The sequence below is a fragment of the Polypterus senegalus genome, chromosome 1 (genome assembly GCF_016835505.1).
Source record: "Polypterus senegalus isolate Bchr_013 chromosome 1, ASM1683550v1, whole genome shotgun sequence".
NCBI classification, from domain to species: domain Eukaryota; kingdom Metazoa; phylum Chordata; class Cladistia; order Polypteriformes; family Polypteridae; genus Polypterus; species Polypterus senegalus.
The window spans coordinates 251,282,303-251,308,833 of record NC_053154.1 but is presented as its reverse complement, the minus strand read 5'-3'; the positions used below and the strand labels follow the sequence as shown (position 1 = coordinate 251,308,833).

At 40.9% G+C, this 26,531-nt stretch overlaps 1 protein-coding gene across 12 annotated transcripts in view; it reads right to left on the bottom strand.

The window, feature by feature from the left end:
- Positions 1-25,261, bottom strand: part of LOC120540710 (interferon-induced protein with tetratricopeptide repeats 5-like) — a 35,161-nt gene extending 9,900 nt beyond the window's left edge. Inside the window, exons 1-4 of one of the 12 annotated variants that reach the window (XR_005635847.1) lie at positions 23,725-23,945; positions 20,279-23,435; positions 12,279-12,375; positions 3,405-3,440 (exon numbers count right to left, since the gene is read on the bottom strand). The gene's annotated coding sequence lies outside the window, so the exon portion shown is untranslated. Of the gene's footprint in view, positions 1-3,404; positions 3,441-9,251; positions 9,290-11,405; positions 12,426-20,278; positions 23,946-24,369 lie in introns of those variants that run through there. The other 11 variants (XR_005635845.1, XR_005635848.1, XM_039771753.1 and 8 more) reach the window with 11 other exon arrangements.
- Positions 25,262-26,531: the final 1,270 nt, after the last annotated feature.

Below are 26,531 nucleotides of genomic sequence, written 5' to 3'. Positions count from 1 at the left end.
GTCAAAGTAAAGTTTGAAATTAATAAGTACAATGTTCAGGCCTTCCTTTATAGTTGTTTCCAGTTTGGCTGCAGTTGCAATTTCTACTCAATTGAAAACATGTCCTAAGTCATTATAAAAGTAAATTCAAACTTAACATATATCGAGGGAAAATGTACTCAATAATAAATCATTGCAAAAATTGGTCTCATAAATAATATTGGCATAATATTCAAATTATCTGCATTTGTTCCATAATAATTGAAAAATAGCTTCAAAAATTAAACAAAATTAAATATTTATTAAACAAAATTAAACATTTACTATACCAACTCTTCCCCCCTTATTGACACTTGGGTCAATTACAATTTAGAGGAGATGTGGAGCAAGAGGGTATCTGAAACTGATCCCATTAATATAATAATTTAATAAAAGCCAAATGTTATAGCTCTCTTATAGGGAATACAAATACGTCCAGGGATGGAGAACAAACAAAAGCAAAGAGAAGGTTGAGTATTTATTAGTTAAAGAGCCATGTTCTGTGGAGGTTGGTGTAAAGAGCAAAAAGACTTCAGCCAATTATCTCTACTGTATATATAATCTTCATTTGGATCTTGATCTTTGTTTGTCCACGAATGAATTAGAAGAAGCACTAGATGGCAGTAGAGAGACAGCTAAAACATAGGCATTGCATTAAGAATCTCCTCCAGGCTTATACTACTGAAGACTGTAGTACGCCAGTCACACCTCAAAACACAGACATTCAAACTAAACAAATTGTTGTGCTTTAAATTAACAAAAGAGATCTTGATCTTTGTTTGTCCGTGAATTTCATGCATGCGTAGACCACCTTCCAGTTTAGTATGTTGTTGTTACTCACGGATGTCAACAATGTGCCGGAATAACGAAAGGGGTGGTGGACAGTGTTACGCTGGTTAGCTCATGAGGCCTGGTTAGAGAATGAGATTGCCGAAGATAAAAGGTACATGCCTATGTAACATATGAATGAAAGAAAGACAGTGGGTAAAATGAATGACAACGTAATAGCATGTTACGGAAATTATTATTGTTACATTGTAGCCAGCGAGTGCTGCGCATCTCACAGTTGTACCGTGGCTTGCTCACATGTCAGTGAAGTGATCCCTATTTATGCTTTAAAGAGCCTGGATACTTATGTGTCCCTCTTTTATAAACATTGCTCCGGATATATTGCCTTACTCTTTGGATTGCCACAAAGCAACCTGCAAGATTGGAGAAAGGTTGAGAAGAGATCGTGAGAGGAAACAACAGCGTCGTGAAAACGAGACAGACTGTGAACGGACAGAAGCAGAAATGCTCCTACACCACCACATAATTATGATTTGGGCAGTGATTCCGAGTAGGCCGTTCCTATCGAATCAATATCCAAGGGTTTTCTTTTATAATTTTGTTTCCCTTATAAAAAATCATAATGCTGTGTAACGAAGGGCCCAGTTCACGAATGGCAGCCACGTTTAAACAGGGAGCCCTTCACAGACAACTTTAACACGCGCAACGTAGTTGGGCGCACATGGCTAGCTATAAATATAAATTTGTCTCAGCGTTCACTGTACTTTTACCCTAAATGGGTGTGAATGTATACCAGCGACCTCCAAAGAACATGTCATAGTTAGCTTAGCGAGCAGAGTTAAGAAAGAAATCCACAGTCTGGATGGGTAATTTCTTAATTGTTAATAGTGTGGACACTTTTTCTCTAGTGTCATTTCTTGTGACTGAAGACAGAGAGATATAATTAAAGTTAGTAAAAAATATTTTATTAATACACACCAGGCAAAGGTAAGAATGACAGAGAAGCACAGTCCTAGGACACCTGCCCTTCATCTGCACCAGGTGTCGGTGTCCTAAATCTTTTATAATGCTACGCAAAATTTGACCTTATGACTTTAGTTGCACAAGAATTTCAAGACATTACATCTTTACAATAGTTTTGTTTGGATCAGTAGTTACACAATTTTAAAGGTCATCAGTTGGGCACTTGTAACTTCTTGTTCGTTACAGAAAACAGAAGCTGCACTTGTCGCAAGACAGACTTCTCGTGGCCCTTGTCACACACCAGATTTGATCAATAACTGATTTTTATTTTTCCACATTCCCCCCTTTTTATCAATCTGGGCATGACAAAGAGTGAAGAAAATTCAGAAGGTGGAGGTAAGAATGGGGAAGGAGAAGGAGAGGGGGAAAGGGATGAGGAAACTGAAGAGGCAATTTGGAGCATATGTTCCTCGTGTAGCATATAGGCCTTGGCTATAGAAGCAGTGAAATATTTGGATATTATATAGCGAATAAGAGGAACAATGCAACATCCGATAAGTAAAAGGACAATGAATACTACTGCCAAAGAAATAAATACTGATTTTAGCCTTTGGCCCCATGACCCAAAGGTGGACATGAACCATCGATCCCAAGGGTCAGAAATGCCTGAGTTAGTGGCAAGTTCATTGGAAAGAGATGTTAGGCTGGCTAGTGCTCGAGTAATGGACCCATCAGGTGCAGTATTATTAGGGATATATGTACAACAAGCATCACCAAACATAGCACATACTCCACCTTTCTCAGCAAGTAAACGATTTTGCCAAGTCATTAGGGAGGTACGATCTAATTGTTCATGAATACCTTCTATAGCATTTCTAGTAAAATTAAGGAAACGCTGCTGGTTATAATATAAGTAACCATCTATTCTGGTCTCCATAACCAGTTTCTACTGAGAACGTGCTTGTTAAGGTGGTTAGATTCAAAGCCTGGACTAGGGTTTTTCCTCGCTGGATGCAGTAGTCAAAAACTAAGTAGGAAAGGGGACAGAGGAGAGGGAGCAGGTGTCTTGACCTTAATTTGAAAGAGTCCTCGGGATCATGACCACTTGCATATGCAGCTAAGACATAAGTTCCTGAATCATGCAAAGAAGGATTCTTTAGAGTAATGATTAATGGGTTACACTGATTCTTAGCACACTCATGAGAGGCATGTCCCTTTAAAATAGAGAATCGAGTCTTTAGGCCATACTGAGTAGCCTGCCAGGGTTCATAACCCCAGTCATTTGGTCCTGTGTTTGCAAACACATCACTCCAGAACAATTGCACAAAAGTCAACCTGGTATGAGGCAGTTTCCTCAACCTGGAAAGTCAGTGTCACCCGTGAAGTGGATAATGGAAGAAAAAACAACAAGAGTATGTATATTATGGGTGCCATCTTTGCAGTGCGGCGTGAATCCAGGCGGAAATCCTTCAACCTTTACAGCGTGTGGTGTGGACAAAAGAACTTGGAACGGTCCTTCCACCTAGGCTGATGCCAATGTTTCCTCCGGTGTCTCGAACCAGGATCCAGGTGCCCAAGGGAATCGGCGAGTCCTTAGATGGAGGGCTGGTTCTCCAAGCCTGATTAACCTGCTCGTGGACTTCCTTCAGGGACGCCGGAGGCCTGTAAGACTAGAGAGAAGATCATTGTCCACAGTATGCAGGTTCACATTTCCTATAACCATGCCAACGGGCATGGGTCGTCCGGTCAGGATTTCAAACGGCGATAGCCCCAATTGCCGTGTGTCCGTCCCTCAATCCCATTAAAGCCAGGGGTAAAGCATCTGGCCAGGATAAATTGGTTTGTTCACAAATTTTGCAAGCTTAGCTTTTAGGGTGCCATTGCATCGTTCCACAATACCCCACTTTGTGGATGGTATTTGCAGTAATGATGTACATTGATCTGTAGCCAGGTAGTCAATTCATTTATTATGGAATTCACAAAGTGAGTACCATTATCTGTCTGTAGCTTTATGGGATGCCCCATCTTGGAATAATTTCTTTAATTAGTGCTTTAGCAACCGCTTTGGCATCATTGCGTTTTGAAGGGAAAGCTTCTACCCATCGGGAGAACACATCGACAATCACAAGGCAATATCGGTAACCTTTAGACGGTGTTAGTTCAATAAAATCCATTTGAGGTGTTCAAACGGACCCATTGGGTTAGGAGTAACGCGGGACTTACCTGAGTGCCTTTTCCTACATTAAACCTTTGACATAATGCACAGCGTCTACAGAATTGCTCTGCATATGTAGAGAAGCCTACAGCTTCCCAATGTTTTTCAACATCTTGAACCATGGCATCTTTCCCAGCATGGTCGAGGCCATGGGCTATTTTTGCCATACCTGGAAAAGAAGCTTTTGGGAGAAAAGGTTTGTTAGTTTGCTGATGAGTCCAGACTCCATCAGAGAGGGATCCTTCTTTGGACCACTTTTTCTTTTCAATGTCCGTGGCTGCACTCTGTAAAGAAATAATTTGATTATCGGGTCCTTGTCATTTCTCTGTTGGAATAAAGAGATTGGTGTGTTACTGTATGCCGCCTCTTTAGCAAAGTAATCTGCCAATTCATTTCCTTTGCTGACAAGGTCCTGTTTTCCTGTGTGAGCTTGACATTTAACAATCGCTAGTTTTGATGGTTTAGTTATGGCTTCCAAGAGGGATTCGATTAACTTTTGATGTTGGATGGGCTTGCCAGTACTGGTCTTAAATCCCTCAATTTCCATAATGCCCCATGATCATGGCAGACTCCAAAGGCATATCTGGAATCTGTATAAATTGTTATGATTTTTCCATCGGACAGCTGACATGCTCGGGTGAGCGCTATTAATTCAGCTGCTTGTGCACTTAAACTTGATGAAATTCGATTTGCTTCCAGCAGGCGGTCCCCAAAGAACATCCGTCTACAAAAATATTTTCTCCAATTTCTAAAGGTGTTTCTTGTAGATCTACTCGAGGCTTTACAACCTTTGTTATTTCTGTATGGCAATTAGTGTATTGCCCTAGCAGTAGTGAGATGGGAGGTCTTAGCCTGTACTAAAATGGAATGTACAGCGTGAGGCACCTTTACTGTTAGGGGGCTCATGAGCACTATATCTGTACTGGCTAGCACAGCTTCTGTTGTGGCAGCCACAGCCCTAAGGCAAGGCGGAAGTGCTGCGGCCACAGGATCCAATTTTTTCAAAAAATAAGCTATTGGCCTTTGTTTATCCCCATGTAATTGTGTTAAAACTGCATTCATATATCCCCCCTTTTCGTCCACGAACAGAGTAAAGGGACGAGAAAAGTCCGAAGGCCCAAGGCTGGTGCCACCGAAAGTGCATTTTTTAAGTCACAGAGAGCCTTCTCAGCCTGCTCGGACCATTGCACCTGACCAGAAAGAGGAAGGCCAGGGGTGTTTGCTAAATTTTGTAACGGCTGTGCTCTTTCAGTGAAATTCAAAATCCATTGCCGGCAGTAACCCAGAATGCCCAATACAGACATAACCTGTTGTTTTGTGACAGGTCTGGGAAGATTTTGAATGGTGTTAATGCGATCGCTAGAGAGAGCTCTTATTCCATTTGTGATGTCATGACCTAAATATTTACAGTTGTTTGAATTAATTGCAATTTAGCCTTTGAAACTTTATGTCCATTGTCCCCAGAAACTGCAGTAGTTTTTAGTATCTTGCACAATCTTCTTCAGTAGCACTGCATAACATAATATCATCTACATACTGTATTAATGTACTACCTCGGTCTGGCCAGAACCCTTCTAAATTTTGAGCAAGCGCTTGTCCATACACACAAGGGGCTTCAGTATATCCCTGAGGCATGACAGTCCATGTCCAACGGCGGCTTCAAAAGTAAAAGCAAACCAGAATTGCGAGTCAGGGTGTACGGGATAGAGAAAAAGCATTGGCTAAATCAATTACTGAAAAATAACGAGCAGAGGGAGGGATTGCAGAAAGAATAGTGGAAGGATTAGGTACAATAGGAGCTCTAGGAAAGATTGCAGCATTCACTTGTCGTAAGTCTTGAACAAAACGCCATGAACCGTCAGCCTTTTTTACAGGTAAAATGGGAGAATTAACTGGAGAATATTTAATTGGAATAATCGCACGCGTTCACAAGATCGGAATGTATGGCGGAGATGCCAGCCTCTGCTTCAGGAGACAGAGGATACTGGGCACGGTGCGGACGGAAAGAAGATTTAGGGTAGATCACCAGAGGCTCACAATGGGCTATCCTTCCATAATCATTTTTACCCTGAGACCACAAAGAGTCAGGAAGCGCTAAGAGCCAAGAAGGGAAGTAGTTTGCAATGACAACGCAGAAAGGGAAGTGCAGCATAATGTACGATGTACTAAAAAATCAGTTTGAAGCACAACTTTAGTTATTAAATGGTCTGAGGTATCAAAACACCTGAAGCAACATGTACCCAGTCTGTTCTATTAAGACATTGTTCTACCCATGATCCGATTTCCACCCAATGGACAGTGCTTGATTTAGCTAAAGAAATATGAGGTAAAAAATATTCTGTGAATATGTAAGATGTACAAATGCAGCAGCTTTTGTGGGGGAAATGAAAATGCAGGGGATGTGAAGGGTTTCGGGCAGGTACCTGATGAAAGAAAAGATTCTAGCCAGGGGTGTCTACTTCTATAGGGAAATATTGGGCAGTGCAATAGGGTGTCAGGGGCTTGGAGATTGGGAAACAAGCAGGAGGGAAATGAGTGAAGGGCTTTAAGAAGGATGGTGTGTGGGGAAACATTTCATTGAAATGGAGAGAGAAAGTTTTGTCATGAGATCCCTTCCTAAGAGGTTAACTGGACAGAGCTGATTTAAAAGAAATCAGTGTGTTAAAGTGGAATCACTGGAATGCAGCTGAACTCGAAGAATCTCTTGAGGCAGGGACCTCCTTCAGCGAAAGGGCTGAGCACGTGGCTCCTGTGTCCACGAGGAAAACAGTTTCAGTGCCATTCACCAGCCAGCAAAGTCAATAATGGATCAGTCTCTGAATTATGGGTGAGCAAAGGTAGTTGAAGAGAAGGGCTGGGGATCCCTGCGGATTCCTATGTCCATGAAACATCAAATTGTTCAGGTGGTGGAGGAGGGGGTGGGCACTTGTGAGGGCAATTGCGGCAGAAGTGTCCCATTTCACCACACCCGTAACAAGCATATGGTGTAGCGTTTGGATCTGGAGGGGGAGGCAGCTGAGTGGATGATCCACTTGGATTAGGTAACATATATCCGCTACCTTGTCCCCGTCCACACCCTTGTCCCCGGAAAAATCCTCCACGTCCACGACTTCTGCCGGGAGTGGCCCCACCAGTGTAATAGTTCATTTGTGCTGCAATCAGCTTTGTCTGGGTGTCTGACTCTTTCTGCTTGCTCTGTTGTTCAGCATGCGCTGCGTGACGTTTACTTCCTCAAACGCGGCAGCCTCTCATCTAATACAGGATACCTTGTTTTGAATGTCGCTTCTAAGTCCGGAAACAAAAGAGGAACTGCAGTTTTAGTTCGGTTGTCTGGATTTTCAAGGCCGGAGTGTGTTGCCATTAACTCTTAAATTCAGTGTGCCCATTCATCTACTGTCTCTTTTTTTCTGTTTGGCAGCCGAGATAAGAGACCAGTCTCTGCCTTTCTTATACTTGTCCTTAATATTATTTTAACATGTTCCCATTGCGTAATAAAGGGACCTTCATCCCGGCCCCGAGGCAACGCCTCGTTCCACTGCCACGGGTTTCCGTTATGCTGTCCATGATTGACAGTCTCCCATGTGGTGCCAAGCTTTCTCCACAGCACCTGAGTCCATTCTGCGGCATTAGGCTTATACATATCATACAGCTGCTGTAATTGTTCTATGAATTTTTTAAACACACCGATGACTTTGGGATCAGGCAATTCGGACACAACGTCCTTCAGCTCTTGAATGTCTCAGTTACGATGTATCATTACAGTAGTGGGGTTATTAGCTCCTGCAGGTTGCATTGAATCATGTCGGGGGGGTTCTGGGATCTCAATCAGGGGCATTCCAATAAGGGGCCTGTGGGTTTGGGGACTTTAAGGGGATTGAAAGGTGGTGTTTTGATTAGGGGGCTGAAGGAATAGGGTTTGACTTCTAGTGCGTTGTGAAATGGAGGTTCTAGGATCGTGAAACCCACCTGCCGAACCCATTACGTTACTTTTGTCATTCCCGGATCAGTGTGTAATGAGGGATCATAATGATATTCTTCAAAGAAACCAGACCCCAAGGGATCATCTTTTAATTCTGGTGCGGTGGGCTGGAGGTGGTGGAGGAACAAGTGTGGGATATAACGGGTCTTTTTTTTTTTCTAGTTCTAACTTTCTGCAGCCAATAATTCATTTCATTTCTGTACTGCCTTTAAATTACAATCTTTAATAACCAACTCCCATCTGTCATACATAACACATACCTCTATTACAACATCCTCATACACTTCTACATACAACACCCTTGTGCATTTCTACATAATATTTTTCTAATTTCCTGAATTTCACTTGCGTCTTCTGTCCCTTCTAATGTCCACCGCTCTGCTTATTCCATTTTTTACATGCCCTTTTAAAATCCAATCCTGTGTTTTCTCTATTAACTTTCTAGGTGACCCTTTTTGTGCGGCGTCTGCTGATCCTCCGAAAACAATCCTTCCAGCATAAAAGACTTGAACCCGGGCGCGGTTGGCAGGCTTGCTGTTATGTATTCCCATTTTTCCTTTGCTTTTCCCCGAGCCCTGTGCCAGATTTATCTTTCTATCCTTGTCCTACTCGTCCCCTGTCCGATGAACTATTGGACTGCTGAGTGTGCCACTCACCCGCCCCAACAGTTCCTTTAATATTCCCAGGGAAGTATACTACACTATTTCCTACGTTACTGTCACAGTGCACGGTGAAAGCAAATATTTATTTCTAGTACGTACTTTTATTACTCCCCTTGTTTTTTAACCTGTTATTCTTCTATTCTATGCTCTATCCTCTGTCCAATAGATTTGTCCGGGTTTATGGGTGTGCCACGCACCGGATCCCGTCCTAAATCCCCTTTTTAATTCCCAGAGGATAGTGTTCTATACTATCTTTCCCAACAGGAGTGACCTAAAACAAGGTATTTCTTTTCCATTTACTATTCCCGGTCACTTTTATACTCTACAGCAAGCCCGCCCCAGCTTATCTTTTTACGGAAACCTCCGGGTTACTTACCCCAGCCTGGGTGTTAGTCAGCTCTGTCAGGAAAATCCTTCTCAGTCACCGTGGTTGTACCAGAAGGAGACCGGGACTCCTCACGCAGGAGTCGTCTCAGGACAGGGCAGTCCTAACTTTTATCGGAGCTGCTTACTCTGCTGCCGGTGTACACTGTAGCGGCAGTCTGCTTCAAGAAGACAGATCGCTGAGATCGTCCCGCTCGAGGAGTCAGCCGGCCGTCTCCTGCCCCACGTCCGGGCGCCAGAAAACTGTGGACACTTTTTCTCTAGTGTCATTTCTTGTGACTGAAGACAGAGAGATATAATTAAAGTTAGTAAAAAATATTTTATTAATACACACCAGGCAAAGGTAAGAATGACAGAGAAGCACAGTCCTAGGACACCTGCCCTTCATCTGCACCCAGGTGTCGGTGTCCTAAATCTTTATAATGCTAAGCGCAAAATTTGACCTTATGACTTTAGTTGCACAAGAATTTCAAGACATTACATCTTTACAATAATTTTGTTTGGATCAGTAGTTACACAATTTTAAAGGTCATCAGTTGGGCACTTGTAACTTCTTGTTCGTTACAGAAAACAGAAGCTGCACTTGTCGCAAGACAGACTTCTCGTGGCCCTTGTCACGCACACCAGATTTGATCAATAACTGATTTTTATTTTTCCACAATAGACATTAAATATAACAAACACAGTTAGGCTCCATATTTCCTCTCCCATGTATCTAATTATAAAGCATTGTTGAAATGTGTAAAGTCTTAAAACATTTTTCCTTTTACACATGATGTTCATATTTGTATATCTGGACCATGTGTAAGATTAACAAGGTCAGTGAAGTAAAATATTTTATCCCTTCCCACTCACTTATAAGTCACTTATATTGTTTCAAAAGTCACCATTTTTTCTAATGTAATGTTGTCTAATTCTGTTTTTCTCTTGCTCTCTCTTTTTTCGCTAACATCTTTTAATAATTTCTAATTTCTCATTCCACTCTTATGTAAATATTTTATCTATTTTTATCACTATTCTTCCTGTTTCTCTCCTTACTTTGTTACAAATGCAAATTCTAATTCGTTCCACTGAACGTGTATATATGGGTGATTAGACCAAATCCTGGTTCCCATTAGCCACACTTCCACTACTACTCTGTAGACTACTTCTGTATTCTACTTCGAATACACTTCATAAAAATGTCTTTTCTACTCCACAATTTATTTCCTCCGTAACAATATTTTTTCCATACATGTCTCCGAACGGTGTACAGGGTCAAAATCATATGTCTAAACAATAATCTTCTTTTTTTATTATGTACTGAATGTTTTAGCTCTACTCTTCCTCCTACAGGGTGAAATTTATTTACAGCTATTTATATACGCATAGGTTTCTTTATGTTCTCTAAAGCAATATAGTCTTAATTTTTGCACAGAAAAAGTTATACTTTTATATATATATATATATATATATATATATATATATATACAGTGGAACCTCGGTTTACGAGTAACTTGGTTTACGAGTGTTTTGCAAGACGAGCAAAAATTTTTAATAAATTTTGACTTGATAAACGAGCGATGTCTTGTAATACGAGTAGTATGGATACACTTTGTCTGCTGAGCGTCATGTGATCACAACTGAGCTGATGGTTCTTCTCTCTCTCTCCTTATCTCGCTCGCTTGCCCAGCACCTCTCTCTCTCCTTATCTTGCTTGCTTGCTCGCCGCCCAGCGCGTCTCTCTGTTTATAGCGCGTCTCTCTCTCTCTCTCTCCTTATCTTGCTTGCTCGCCCAGCGCGTCTCTCTGTTTACAGCGTGTCTCTCTCTCTCTCTCTTATCTCGCTCGCCCAGCTGCTCTCTGTTTACTACAGCATTGTGACTGTGTGTGCGCTGTGAAGTGCGAGTCCCCATCTTGCTCCCCAAAACACGAAGCTGAGTCTCAGTACTTTAACACTAGTTTTATTCAGCTTGAAACAGCAACAGCGCTGTTATTTTATTGCAGCGGGATCTTTATAATGTTCCTTGTATGACCCATTGACGACAGGCGCTTATAGCATGTCTGCAATCTTTTGGATGCGCTTATACGGCTAACTGCTACAGCTGGGAGACTGCGATTGCTTTGGGACCCTCTTCCGCGTGTCTTCCTGTTGGGTGGAATCCCACATGAGTTTAGAAAGTCACACCAGCCATGATTCTTTTTAAACGTAAAGTGCAGGTTAATTTGTATTATGTATTTTACTTTACATTTTGTCTTAATCATTTTTATATGAATAGTTTTGGGTTGTGGAATGAATCATCTGAGTTTCCATTATTTTTTATGGGGAAATTTGCTTTTATATATGAGTGTTTTGGATTGCGAGCATGTTTCCGGAACGAATTATGCTCATAAACCGAGGTTCCACTGTATATATATTATATATATATATATATATATATATATATATATATACACACATACACATTGTACATTCCCTAAAACCCACACTCGTACTCAATCACACTTTTTAGCACCTAGCGTGCTAGCCCTAGTGCCCCATTTTTTCCCCAAATTAGTTTTGCACCTGTGTGCTTCATTCGCCACGTCGCTTTTACACGCTCCATACATTCCTGCACTTTTACGTACATCTTGAATTGCTGCGGCGCTTTTAAATGCGCTCCATTCATACGACACTTGCATGCCTCCCTAACATATCAAAAAAAAAATTAAAATAAAATGATAAAATAATAAACAAAAAATTCTATTCCCTTATCTGTCCCTAATACTAGCACACTCAACCCACGTGTTCCCTCGAGCAGACCTTCCCCTTGCTCTTCCTAATGGCAAGCTGGGAAGCGGTACCTAAACAGGAATTTTTACCTACGCATGTCAGTCCCCCATCTCTAATCCGGGACGGTAATGATAGGCCTCCAATTGCACCTGAACTAACTCTTTTACTGGGGCACAGTCAGAAGAAACTGTCGGTGCCGGCATGCCATAGCTTTTCCCTAAGACTGGTTCTCTCTCAAAACGGCTTGCAGACAGATGGCAATTTCACGCCTTCTCGCTCACGAGTTACTAAGTCCCCCGTCTCTCCTGGGACAGAGGTTTTAAACCGTATTGATTACTGCACCTAACATTCTTTCTAGTACACTCACATTAGCTGTACAGTCTTCACACATTCTTTTAAAGTCTGCATGCCCATCTCTCTGTCCCGTTTTAGAGAGGCCAAATGCCGCTAGTCTCCATTGAAGGGATGGACTCTCTTTGAAACTTCACACAAACAAGTTTAGCGAAATATCGCTTACCTTTCTGTGTGGCCACCGTCTGTGTTCGTTTCAGAGAGCACCGTCCTGCCACTGGATCTGTGCAGCGCCTTTTCTCTTCACGGTCGGGATCACCAATCTGTCGTGGCGAAAAATTGTCACCACAAAGCATTTTACCTGAAATGAAGGCTATTAGGACTCAGGATAGCCAAACAGAGTTTATAGCTTTATTGCAATAAAACAATAACACGGACTTAACCCAATTCGGCCAAATCAGGTTGAACCCCGAACAGTTCAGAACTTAAAACTTATATAGTAATTTCTTATCACTCTGACCTCGCTTAAATTAGCTCATTTGCTGTTTTTCTCTGACTCCCTTCTGCACCTGTCCGGCCGATACCTCGAGTTCTCATAGGAATCTTTTTTATCTCTTGAATTCCCCCTGCAGCTGGCCTCTGGTATTTTACTGTCTATTGTCCATCTTTAGTTTCTATTTTGCTTATTCCTTTATTGGCCAAGGCTGAACAAATGTTCTCTTATCATTTCCCCTTTCTTGGTTTTCAAGTTATTTCAAATTTGATGGCTGAAGCTAAGCTTTAATTAAAAAGAAATATGGCATGTGCCTTTATTTTAATCATTTGCTTGGCATGCTTGACTTGCCTTAATTTCTGCACTAAAGTTAATTCTAATATATTTTTCTATATTTATTTATGCTAGTGTATTTTTTATTCTCCATACATTACATCATCTTCACCTTGTTAGTAGCAATGCCTTTTGCTGTTTCTGCTGATTCACTATTCCAGCTGGCTTCTTACGTGCCTACCAGGACCATTTCTCATTGATGTCATTTCTTAGCTTCCTAACTTTTTTGAACAACAGGTGCACACGTCCCCCCTTCTCCTGTCCTCAATTTGTTCTGTGTGTCATTTTCTTTCTATTCTGTCCTTCCTTTCCCAAATTGGTAATTCTGCTTCAAGCTTAAAAATAATGCAATATGACTAATGTTTTTTATTTAACTATTTTCTTGACCGATCTTATTTGCTTGACATTCTAATTTATGCTAAATTTAATGCAGCAGAAGCTGTTAATTACTTTTATGGCTATTTATGCTAATATATGCTATTTGTGCTAATATATACATTTTTCTCTTCCATAGTTTCTGTTTCTTAAGCACCACTCTTCACAGTGCATATTAGTCAGTGATATGAGAAGGCCCAGGGGCCTCATGTATAAATGGTGCGTACGCACAGAAATGTTGCGTAAGAACTTTTCCACGTTCAAATCGCGATGTATAAAACCTACACTTGGCGTAAAGCCACGCACTTTTCCACGGTACCTCATGCCTTGTCGTACACAAGTTCTCCGCTCGGTTTTGCAAACTGGCGACACCCAGCGTCAAAGCAATGGTACTGTTCTTGTGTGATTACTCATTATTTTCATGACGCGGCTTTATAAATACACAGAAACTAACTGCATATTGTTTATTAGTGTAATGCATCTGATTGTAATTAACTCGTAACAATATAATGGTCCAGGGAACAGCCATAGTATTCCAAATACCATAACTGCTTTAGCGTTGTTACTCTCACTTCTTTTTCTTCTTCTTCTTCTTCTTCTTTCAGCTTCTCCCGTTAGGAGTTGCCACAGCGGATCACCTTTTTCCATATTACTCTCACTGCACTCTCACTCGGAGTATTTATATCACTGTATCTGAGTGTGAATCACAGCAGCAGCTGATCGGAAAGAGAATTATCGGTATATAGCTTTAAGGACACGCTGTCTCAGCCACTGCAAAATGTTTTAAAGCCTTTCCTGTACGGACCTCGCGGTTCAGAAACAGTTTAATCCCAAGAACTTTAAATGCACTCAATCAATTGCTCCTTGTAGAACGGTTTGTACTTATAAGTACAATCACCCCACTGTAAACTTGCACTACAGTTATAATATCTCACAACCTGAGCCACTTTATAAAGCGTATTTACATATGATGACAATATCATTTTTAAGGTGAAATGCAGCAAAATATGTTTGTTAAATTATACACATAAAACTTTAACTTCATTTAAATAATCTATATTCTTCACTGGGAGTGTCGTGAAGGATAGAATAATTAAACATGTACTACGAAGATATTTCAATGTTCTTTAAACGTTTTGAAGAATCGGCGCTAAGCTTACAGATGGCTTAACGCCTATTACAGAGCTGATTGTATGGCGATCGGTTACTTGGGGAAAGAAAAGCAAGGACTCTTGGGCGCACGCCAATATATATTGAATATAAAACAGAAAGAGAAAATAACAACACAGCTAAAAGCATGCGACAAATTTCGACAAAAGATAAATGCTTGTCATGAGCACGAGGCTCATGAAACACATGTTTAATAATGTGCTTTAGCTCCTATCATCATGAAAATGACATCACGTATACATCTCAGTATTTTAGTTATTCAGAGAGCTGTAATATCACAAATGTAATGGACTCTGTGTCCAGTTGGAGGAAGAGAGCCAGTTTAAGAAGCAAGTAGTGATTCACACACATAGAGCACATTGAAGATCAGATACAAAAACAAAGCATTTAACGTGCTACTTTAATTACGATGTAATTTTGAGAAACTGGTTAATTAAACGATTTTAAGATGAAGTTTATAATGTTCTACTAAATGACAAAATAAACTACGTGATTAAAGTGGAAAATTCGAGATTAAAGTTGACATTTCGTGCTTTTTCCCCACCGTGTGCCTTTTTTCTCTGTACCCTAATAAACTTTCATATGACACACAGACAGTGGGCTTACAACTCGGCTTTTCACAGTGACTTTGATATGTGACTTATTTTTTATTTCCGGCACTGTGCGATTTTGTGAATGTGAGCTTTCAAGTTTCTCCAACACGCTATGTCACTCGATCAACTTCATTTTGTTGATTATACCACGGTTTATTTGAACAAATAGTATGTTTTTCCTTTGCCTCCACTTGGTATTCGCTGAAATTCTTATATTTTCCCCGTGCTTTTCCCATTGTCTTTTCACAGAAGGCTGCGCTTAAGGGCGATTTATATTGATTTGCATATTCAAAGAGGCGTAATTCTGGGAGGATTTGGGGCATTACATAATGCGCGTGCACGAGTGTTAGTTTTCACGCTGATCGGGATTTATGTAACGGAAGAACGTGGAAGTTGGAGTACGCACAGATTCCTGCATCTGGATTTTTCTGTGCGTAAACACATTTCGGCTTTTGTGCTTACGCCATGTTATAGTGCGAGTTCTACGCACGGCATTATACATGAGGCCCCAGATCTTTAACCCACATTTCATGATCTCAGCTACTTTATCTGGGACTGTCATATGTGAACATTAGAGACCCAGGTTGACCCTAACAAGTTTGAATAAAAAATCCTATTGAATTCTTAACATATGACTCTCCAGACTTCTTTATGTTTAAGATGCTGTTATGGGGTACAAAATCTGTACATTTTGGTCTGCTGGAGCCAATCCCAGCCAACACAGGGTGAAAGGCAGGAAAAAACCCCGGGCAGGGTGCCAGCCCACCACAGGGCATACACACACACACACTCCAAGCACACACTAGGGACAATTTAGGATCGCCAATGCACCTAACCTGTATGTCTTTGGACTGTGGGAGGAAACCGGAGCACCTGGAAGAAACCCACACAGACACGGAGAGAACATGCAAATTCCACGCAGGGAGGACCCGAGAAGTGAATGTAGGTCTCCTAACTGCGATGCAGCAGTGCTACCCACTGTGCCAATGTGCCACCCTAAATGTATTCTTGTTAGACCAAAAGTAATATTTAGGTCTGAGATATCATTAAAACATCGTATGTTGTTTGTGCTGATAGTAAGTAAGTCTCAGGAAGTGCTGAGTGACAGGCTGTGTTATTTCTAAAGCACTTGTGTGGTTGAAAGTGTTAAAGGTTAATCAGTGTGTATGTGTCATTCATGGGGCACTGTTTTGGTTAGAGTCTGTGTGTATGCAAATAGCTGTGTATGTGTGTGTTCATCTTAAAGTGCAACAGTAGACCAACACGATAACGAACTTGACGAGTACACTTACCCTTGAGGGAAAACAGGAAAAGGGTAAGTAGAGGGAAATACTGCGATAATATAGATGCTCATATCACCATTTCTTTCTTTTCTTTCTAATTGCCTTTAGAGCACAAATGGAGGGGCTGTCATCACTCATTAGAGGTATTCAGTCTCTGTAGTGACTGCTTTCTGCACTCCTTCTTTGCTCTTCAGATACCTCTCATTCCAATAATTCCCAGACTCGACTATCATCACATATGATTTTCTATTTGTCGTCTACACGTATGACTTTTAGAGAAAGTTCCTTCTTCTCGCTTTGTAAGATGCTTGTAATTGTATTACCTGCATCTCATTCACTAAAGTGATATCTCCTGTATTAACCACATCATTATACAGATAGAGAGGTACTTCTTGTTCTTTTTGTGATCAAAATTTTATCAAAGTACAAAGCCAATACTTTACATTGAAACATAAGCCATTCTGAGAAGAATTACAATAAGCATTCCACAAGTTCATCGCTCTCTCGCTCCAGAGTTTTCAGGAAAAAAGTCACAGTGGGAGTAGATAAAGTGAATTATCAAAGACATGCTGCAGCCCAACTTCTGATAGGATGACACCATCTTCACAGCAATGTCCTCTTCATTTTCAATTCTCTTATTTTTCAGGAAATTTGCACAAACTTGTTTAAAAGTCTCACACACACTTTTGCTCACAATGGAGAATTTGTCAATGAAGAGATAGTCCTTGAGAAGTTCTAGTATCTGCGATCCAAAGAAAACCAACTCGCATATTTTGCCTCACTTAGACTAGGAATCTTTTCCCAGTGGTAGCAGAAACAATGTCCCCTATTAGAAGTTGTTTTCTATATCTAAAAAACTACAGCTAAAAATCAATATTCATGGTCATATTTGTGTACAGGGAGTACAAATTAGGGGACATAGTCTAATTTGGTGCATGAAACATTTTCTCTGTTGTGTAATATGTAAATTACATTGTGTAAATTTGTTATTTAAACATTAATGTCTTTTTAAATTAGTATTATCAAAACATATTTTAACACTAATCAAGGCAGAGATACTTTTTTTTAGCAGAAATCATATCTTATGGTAACTGTAATATTTTCTGTCATCTTGCTCTGTGGTTACTTATCCTTTTATATTTATCACTTTTCAACTCTCATCATTCTCTATTAACTTATTATTCTCATCATTCTACAATTTTTTACCCAGTCCTGCAAACCTTAAAGAGTTATACCCCAGCATGCACTCTCGGTCCAGTAAGAGAATTATGGGAGCAAATCCTCAGCAGCTGCCTACTGGTGGCGTCAAGACCAGGCACTGAAGGGTACTGTAGAGAGCACTGCTTTGGCCATTAGCACCAGCAAACAATGTGACAAGAGGAAGCACATCTAGTCAATGCCATGTCAGACCGGCTGCTTTAAGCTGACTTAGAATAGCAGCTGAAGCTTCCTGACCACACAGGAACAAATTGACTGAGGTTGGATCTAGGCCTTTTTTACCTGAAGGAACCATAATGAGGAAGTGAATGAGCAGAAGCAGGCCACATACCAGGATCTGGTGGAGCAGTGCCAGAGTCAAGGATGGAAGGCTCTCTGATAGCCCATTGAAGTAGGGTGCAGAGATTTTGCTAGCCGTTCACACTAATGAGTCCACACCCTACTTGGTATTGCTGGGGCTGGCAAGAGGAAAGCCATCAATACCACAGTGCAGACTACTGAGAGCTCCTAAATTGTTATGGATCAGAAGGTTGATCCATGGGTAATCTTTGCTGGAACACAAGTTGGCGTCTCATCAACCCTGGCTGGGTCATCTGGGTGAGGATGTATGATGTTGAAAGACCCAATAGTCTCAATGACCCCAGGATACATCACTGATGATGTATCTCAGCATATCCATCCATGAGAATGCATCTCAGAGTCACTCTAATGTTTGTGCAAGACTCATTTCTTGTTTTATTTATTAATCTTATTAAATATTTTTGTCACATTGTAAAACATGAATGATAAATGTCCAATATTTGAGTGAGCATGGGTGTGTATCATGTGAAGGTTTAGCAGTCCACTCAGGATTGGTGCTCTTCTTGAACCAAACACTCAAGCACCCTGCAACCCTGAAACTCGGGGCTAAAACAGAGGATGAATGGGTATTTGATTATACAAAACCAACGACAGTTAGATAAGATGCGGAAAGGCCAAATGATTAGCTAGCTCAAAAGTCCATCAAAAGATGTTCGCTAAAGAAATGCTTATAGAAACAGTTAACAAAGTAATAATTTGAACACTTACACTTCACCAGACTATCTTTGGTTGTATAAGGATAGTGTGTAACCAATCCATTAGCAGTTGTCCTTTAACTGCTATTTGAGCAATGCTGTATTTTACCATTCCACTCCCTGGCTGACTTTATACCAAATAAATAAATAATAACTTAATAAAAAAATAATTTGATGCACAAGAAGAGAGAACTGGAAACAATGTGATTGGAACATAAGGGACAACCTTAACATATGAAGATGATATCTTAGTACAAGTAATGTGAGTGATTTCTGAAGAAGAATAGTTTGATATACGAGTGGTGACTCTTGACAATAGTGTTGGGTGATATAGGATTTTAAAATAAACAAACCATCTAAGACAGAGTGATTTGTTGCAAAAGCAATATATGTAGAGATGCAGGTGCCTGATGGTTGTAGTATTGGGAAATGAAGTTTTTTACAACACACAACTTAAAAAAGAAAAATTTATAACATGACATATGTAGCTTGATTTCCTTTGACACTGTTATTAGTGCACCGGTGATTACAGCTAAAATTAGTGATGAAAACTAAAATAGTTTCCTTGGAAAGAGACACAGTCTCATCAGAAATGTATCACTCATGTAGGTGCTGTGAATGCTGGTCTGAACACCATCAGACAAAATGCCAGTTCCTTACAAAACACACTTTATTAAGCTAATAAAGTCTGCACAACACACAGTGCTCCCAGCACCAATCACCCTCAACACAGTTCATTCTCTCAATGTCCATGGGCCGCCTGCTCCAGCTCCCAACTCTAGCTCCATGACTGTAGGAAGGGGGCCCCTGTTATAGTCACCCGGAAATGCTCCAGATGCTCGCTGACGTGCTTCCGGCGACACTTTCTGTTGTGGCGGAAGTGCCACATGAGCACCTGGAAGTACTCAAGTGTCCCTGGAAGGTCCTTCCTCCACCTTCCCCAGGAGGGGTGGCATAAGTGTCGATCTCCCGGGCTCAACAATGCTTGAGCCTCCTTGCTCCATCCCCATGGTCCCCTCCTTATCCAGCACGGTTTCCCCCTAGTGGCCCAGGAGACGTATAGATCACCTCCCGGTCCTTCCAGGCATCCCAGCTGGGTGTGGCCCCCAGCCTCCTGCCACACTGCCCCATCGCCAGCGGAGACCCGTTGGGCACAACGGCCCATCCCGCGAGGGCAGGTCATCCACGAAGCGGGTCCGAATCTCAGCATCCTGCCAGACAAAACCTCAGCACTTGCTCCATGGCCTTTGTGCCCTTTTCATTGGGTTGTTAAACGGGACTGCTCGCACTCTCGTCTTCCCTGCTGACCTCGGGGCTTCCTTCTGCACCTGCACAGGGTGGCCTCTCTCTGTACGTTAGTGCACTGACTCACGTCTCTCTATGTAGGAAGATCCGGCCTTACTGTTCGGGTTCCTCCCTTTCCTCTGGGGCACCCTGATGGTTTGAGCCTCCCTACGAGAAAGGAAGAGACCCCTGGCCATCATCGCCCCTGTGGAGTGAAGGGAGACTGACGCTGGCCTTGGGAGTAGGGCACTGGGCCCCTTGGCACTCATCGGCCGGCGTCTCAGCTCCACTCCCACCATGCGATCAGCCCTCTACATCGCATTCACTATCAGAGATGCAGCTACTCGGTCACTGGAACCGCACGATACCGGAACGCATTCACTCGCGTCTCCATTTATTTTTACGGTACAGGCCTCACTTACCTGCACCACCACGATGCTCCGGCCAGAGATTCCAGCGCCACGCTGCTCTGCCCACTCTCATAGCATCTTCTGTGGCCCGATCTCCTTCCCCTCCAGCTCAACTATCCTGTCTCGAAGATGGTGTAACACCTGCAAAAGTGACTCAGTGAACCAAAGAGAAACCTCGGAGTTTCTTACAAAACACACGTTTGTTAAACATACTTCCAGCAGCACTTCCTGGTGTGGCGGAAGTGCCGCATGAACACCCAGAAGCAGGGCCGGATCTAGAAAATTATTCATGGGGTGGCATTAAAATTATGAGGGGTGGCAACACTGAAGCAAGCATCCTAGCATGGTTTTTGTGGATTCAAGGAATGCTATTCTTTATTCAGTGTATACACTAGGGCCACATTTTTACATTGTTTTATAAAAATGAAATAAAGGCTGATTTGTGATTGACTTGAATCTGATATCTGGATTGGAAAGTCAGATAAATTAAATGAGATGTTACAGTATATTTAACTTCTCTTTATTGTGTTTTACGCAAACCTATGCGTTTTATGCAAAGTCTATGCCAAGTTTAATTTACTAAGCATGACAAACAATGCAGACTGCACATTGATACAAAATCTCAATGGATCGTTAAGTCAAAAACACATAATAAATATACAGAAACCACATTTAAATCACCAAAATATGTCTTCGAAATGAATAAAATAAATCACAGTATTCAGTGCAAAAAGAGCAACAAAATCACATTTTAAAGTATTCAAATATCTTGGATGAGACATAAAAACAAATTCAATAATTTTAGTGCAAGTAAAGCAAGAAAAGTCCCTTTAAATCCAAGTATCTCTTCTTTTTTTAACAAAACTAACAAATTTGGATGGACCGAAAACTAAATTACAAATTTTGTTGTAACAAGGTTATGACCAGCAGTCTATTAAACCATCCAACAAACAGCTTTGGTGCATATGTGTACAGTTGCAGACATATTCACTACTCACATCTAAAGAATGCAAGTAACTGAACCTACTGTAACTGAATGCGACGATTGCCATGTTGTTCAGCAAATCTTTTAACAAAGTCATCTAAATTCAAGGCCTTGGTGCGTTTTGATTCAATGCTGAGAATAGCCAAACTCGACAATCTACTCTCTGCCATTGTAGACCTTAGGTAATTTTTTGATTATCTTCACAGCTGAAAAACTCTTTTCACATGTTGCGCTGCTAACTGGTAACACTACAGCTATTTTGCACAACCTGAACAGCTCAAAGAAAACAAGCTTATATGGTTCCAGAAAATGAGCAAACTCCATCAGAGTAGTAGGACTTTCTTTTCCATTCATCTTAAGTCTAACTAGGACTCTCCCTACCTGGTGAAGCTCATGTTTAATATCTTCAACACTTGACTCATAAGAATTAGCCAAAGAGACAATCTCTTCCTCCCTTAAAAAACTACAGCTTGACGGATTTAAAGCCTGAATGCCTTTCATGATGTTGCAATCGGTATCTGAAAAACGTCTTTCCATTTCCCCAATCATGGTGTCCAAGACTGGGTAGAACACTTTGACTCGAAAAGTCTCCTTGCTGTCTGGTTCTACATGCTGTCCAAGTGTGGAAGTAACGATGGAATCTTGAAATTTTGTAGCCATCTGTTTTGACCGCTTTCGGGTGTGAAATGTTGTTGAAATGTGACTCTTTTCACACGTATTAAGTATTTCTGACCATAGGTCTTCAAAAAAAGCCTCACTGCGATAATTTGTCAGTGTTTCTTTTAGTGCGACAATGAGTTCAACAGCCTTAGAGTGGTCAACAGATTTAGATTGGAGCATCTCAGACAAAATATTAGAGTCACTCAACACCTTTCGAAAGAGCACAAGACATCCAACAAAACTGACATCAATTTGGGCCAATATGCCTTTTGCTTCAATGGCTCTTTGAGGATTGTTCTTATCCGAGAGCTCTTCAAGCACTTGCAAAATAGCAGGCAATCTATCCATGACATTGCGACATGCTACATGTCTGCAAGCCCAGCGTGTATCACTGAGTCGCTGGAGCTCCCCTGATACACCATCATACATGTTCCGCTGTACTTCAAGCCATTTTTGATGGACATAAGATCCAGACAAGAACACATAAAGTCTTTCCAACAAAGAAAAGAAATTCCCAGCGTCTGGCACATTTTTGACGGCATCTACTATGACCAGGTTGAGACTGTGTGCACTGCAATGCACATAAAATGCATGCTTGGCCACTGCTTTTATTCTCGCTTGGACACCTGAATGGGCCCCACTCATTACAGCAGCTCCATCGTACCCCTGACCTACAAGATTTTTCTTGTACTCCAAACCATACTTTTCCAAACAGCCAATTATTTTCTCAGTTAACCCAGCAGCATCAAGCTTGTATGCCTCTTGAAATTCTAGAAAGCTTTCATAAATCAGACCATTGTAATAGTATCTCAGAACAATTGACATTTGCTCTTTTTTCTGAACATCTTTAGTCTCATCTACGATCACAGAAAACTGTACACTCTCTTTAACTTCTTTCATGATTTCCTCGTTCACCATTTCTGCCAGACAAGACAGTATTTCATTCTGGATGGTTTTACTTGTATACTTAGCATTTTTAGTTTGCTGTTCAAGTCTCTTTTTAACAATGGGATCATGTTTGCCCAACAAATCTAGCATGGCCAGAAAAACACCTTGTCTGTCTGAGGCTGGAGACTCTCTGTGACCCCGCTGGGCTAGATTTTCAGAAGCAGTTAGGACAAGAATTTCGGCCAATGTTTTGATGTATTTTCGATTCTTTGTTACCTTTTTCTGGTAATGTTCATCCATGACACCCAACAGCGAAGTATTTTTGTCCTGCATTTTTTTGTTCTCTGCCCATGCTACCATTGCGTTTACATGGTTCTCAGATTTGGCATGAGAAGAAAACCCACTATCTTTAAACGTAGCCTTCTTCCACTTACTGTACCCCTCAAAGGAGGTAAAAACACTCTTTGGAGCATCAGGAAGAGAAATATGTCTACATGCAAAACAGTAGCAGGCATCTCTAGACTGTGAGTATTCAAGCCATGGATGTGTTTGGTACCAATCAGCACGGAAGCTCCTCCAGACAGAAGGTATGTAGTTTTGGCTGGGTCGGGCCTTCTGACCTAAATTTTGATATACCTAGTAAAGTAAAATAAAAATCACTTATATTTAAATGTTACAGTATGAAACATTTAACACCTAATCATTCAGCTACTACTGCAGCAACCTTTGTCTAAAGGTTTTTTTTTTTTAGGCATATATCTCAACAATATCTAATAAAGAACACTGACTGTAACCACGATAAGCAAGGTTAAACATACATTGAGCTATGGTTCTTTAAATGATTATAGGTTAAATAAATCAAATAGGTTGTGCTTATTTTTTATTTATGTAAAGAAATATTTGAAAAGCACAATGAACAACATACCATGGACACCTGACAAACAGGGTGCTGGCGTTTCAAGCTCTCTCTACTCTCTTTCAATGTCTGAGCTCTCTTCCTCTCTTAACCCTCTTTCTTCCACCTCTTCACTCACTTCATGCTGGATATCTTCTGCTTCTTCACTTCTTTCTAGCTCTTTGTCATCCATTTCTATATTTCTTTCGTCCAACACTCCATCACCTCCTCTGTCTTCCACAACTTCTTTTGTACCTTTTCTATCTTATCTTCACCTTCCACTCCCACAGTATCTGATTCTGATTTTCCTTTTCTTTTTGGTTTAAAAAAACTCTGGATGTCAGCCTTTCTTTTCATAGTATCCTGGGAGATGCAACAAGTATGAAGTTTAGACTTTATAGCTTTCTAAACATACACTGCACTGAACAATTTCACCTGCCTAATGAATACATATGAAAACATTAAGCTATACAATAACTCAGTAAATTCATGTGCTCCTATGGAATATTTTAATTGCTGCACTAGCTAACAAGGTAATGCAGGTTAACGTTAAATAGAACTGATTAGACATACTTGCTGTTTAGTTGTCATATAACTAGCAAGCATCTACCTCAGGCAACACTAAGACATGTTTAATTAAACATTAATTTGTTAAGTATGAAAGTAATTCAGTACCTGGTTTTGTTTCTCAACTCCAGCATATCGATGGACTGGACACGGCGTTGTTGTCACGTGACGCCACTTATCAAAGGTTCAGACTTGAAGATGCAAGCTACTGAACAACATACTTTTGAAAATAGTTTACAGTTAAACTGTTAGTCATTGATATACGCGAAGATATCAAAATTAACTGCTTCGGTTTGTTAAAAATGCCGGAATTTGTCTGTGATGATCCCGCTGGTTGCACTAAATGTCTTTGATTCACTAAAACGAAGCAGTTCATAAGAGTCGTTTGTTGGGACTACGCTTTAATAGAAAAACGATTTTGTTCTATTATTTACGGGTATATGCTATTTTTATGTCATCATAATAGAGCGTTGCAGCTGTAAATCGGTCGAGGAAACTCTTTTATTTTTAGAACACTGAGATACTAGTGCTGGGGTGGCAAATGGGGTGGCAAGGCTTTTTCTCAGGGTGGCAATTGCCACCCCGTGCCACCCCGGTAGATCCACCCCTGCCCAGAAGTACTCTGGGTGTTCCTGGAAGGACCTTCCTCCACCTTCCCCGGTGTGGCGGAAGTGTCGCTCTCCTGGGCATAACGATGCTCGGTGCATCCCCTGGCGGTGGCCATGGGCCCCAATGGGATTGAGCCTCCTTGCTTCATCCCCGTGGTCCCCTCCTTATCTGCCTCCTGGTCCTTCCAGGTGGCACGCTGAGTCTGGCCCCTAGCCTTCTGTGACACTATATAAACCAAATGAGCAGGATCGGTGTATGTAAGCCACATTTTTAGCATGCTGAGACAGCGTCAAACTCATTCAGACCTGCCCAGAATGTCAACTTTCACAGAACTACTTCCAACCTGGCCTGATTCCATGACTGGACATTCCCAGGCTGCACAAACTGTTGTTGATAAGTCACTTACTTGAGCGAAAATGTTTGGATACAAATATAAGAAAAAATCATGACAAAACTGAAATGGTACGTGATGGGTAAATTTTAATGTGATATTTGTGATCAGCACCCAAAAATCTGTAAGAAACACCCAACAGTGTTCAAGAAGCAAAAACTTTGTTGTGTAGTGTTTTTAATAACTGACACGGACTAGTGGTTCATGTAGGCTTGGTTTCTGCCTCATATCCAGTTCTACAATATGCTCTGCTGACCAAATAAGGCAAATTGTAGTGAAATACAGAAAAAAACTGTAAATAGTATTTAAAAAAAACACACATAAAAGATGGTCAGATCTGCGCAGTTGTACTGCAAGCTCAGCATTGATCCTTAAATGATTTAGGCACTTTATGAAATTGCATAAATGAATAGAAGATATGACAAGTAGCCTAGTGCTCCTGCATTTGGCTGGGTATGCAATTCAACAGATGCGGGGAAAACAATCTGAACGGTGATGAGAAATCAGCATCAGGTTTTAATCTGTATCACCTGGATAACACGACACGAATTATTTATAACAAAAGCTTGCCTAATTAGTTATTTGTTTAATTGATTTAATTAGAAGTACCTTTAGAAAGTAAACATTGTGTATCCAACATATAATTATGTTTAGTTAGCTGAATTTCAATTTTTTTTTCATGTTACTCTTACTCAACACGTGTAACTTGAAATGCTTTCGTTTTTGCTTATTTTAATGTCTGTTATTTGAATTATTTTGGGTGGAGGAGAGCACAAAGGAGAGTTATAATTTTACTAGAATGACCTGGTGGGGGGCATAGTGGTTATTGCTGCCACCTTCTGAATTCAGCTTCATGGATTTGAGACCCTCTCCCAGTCATTATGTGTGGCACTTGCATTCTCTCTTCATAGCAGTGCAGGTTTTCATCCAGATATGCCTGTTTGTCATCCATATACCCAAACACATTGATGTTCAGTTCATTGAGATTCTAAATGGTCCCTCCCTGTATGAATGAATGAGTAAGGAAGGCCCATTAAATACTGCTACTCAGTCCTGAGTTGGTTCCTGCCTTGAGCTGCAAGGAAAGGACCCTACAACCCTAAATTGGATTAAGTGTGTTTGATAGTGTAATGTTATACAGTATCAGTGTGGTCCAAACAGTAATTTTATGAAGATCTTCACAGTAAAAGCAGTTATTTTTGGAAAGAAGTACAGTGCCAGGCTGAGTGAACGGATGTACGCACAGAGATACTGAAAAATTATTTAATCC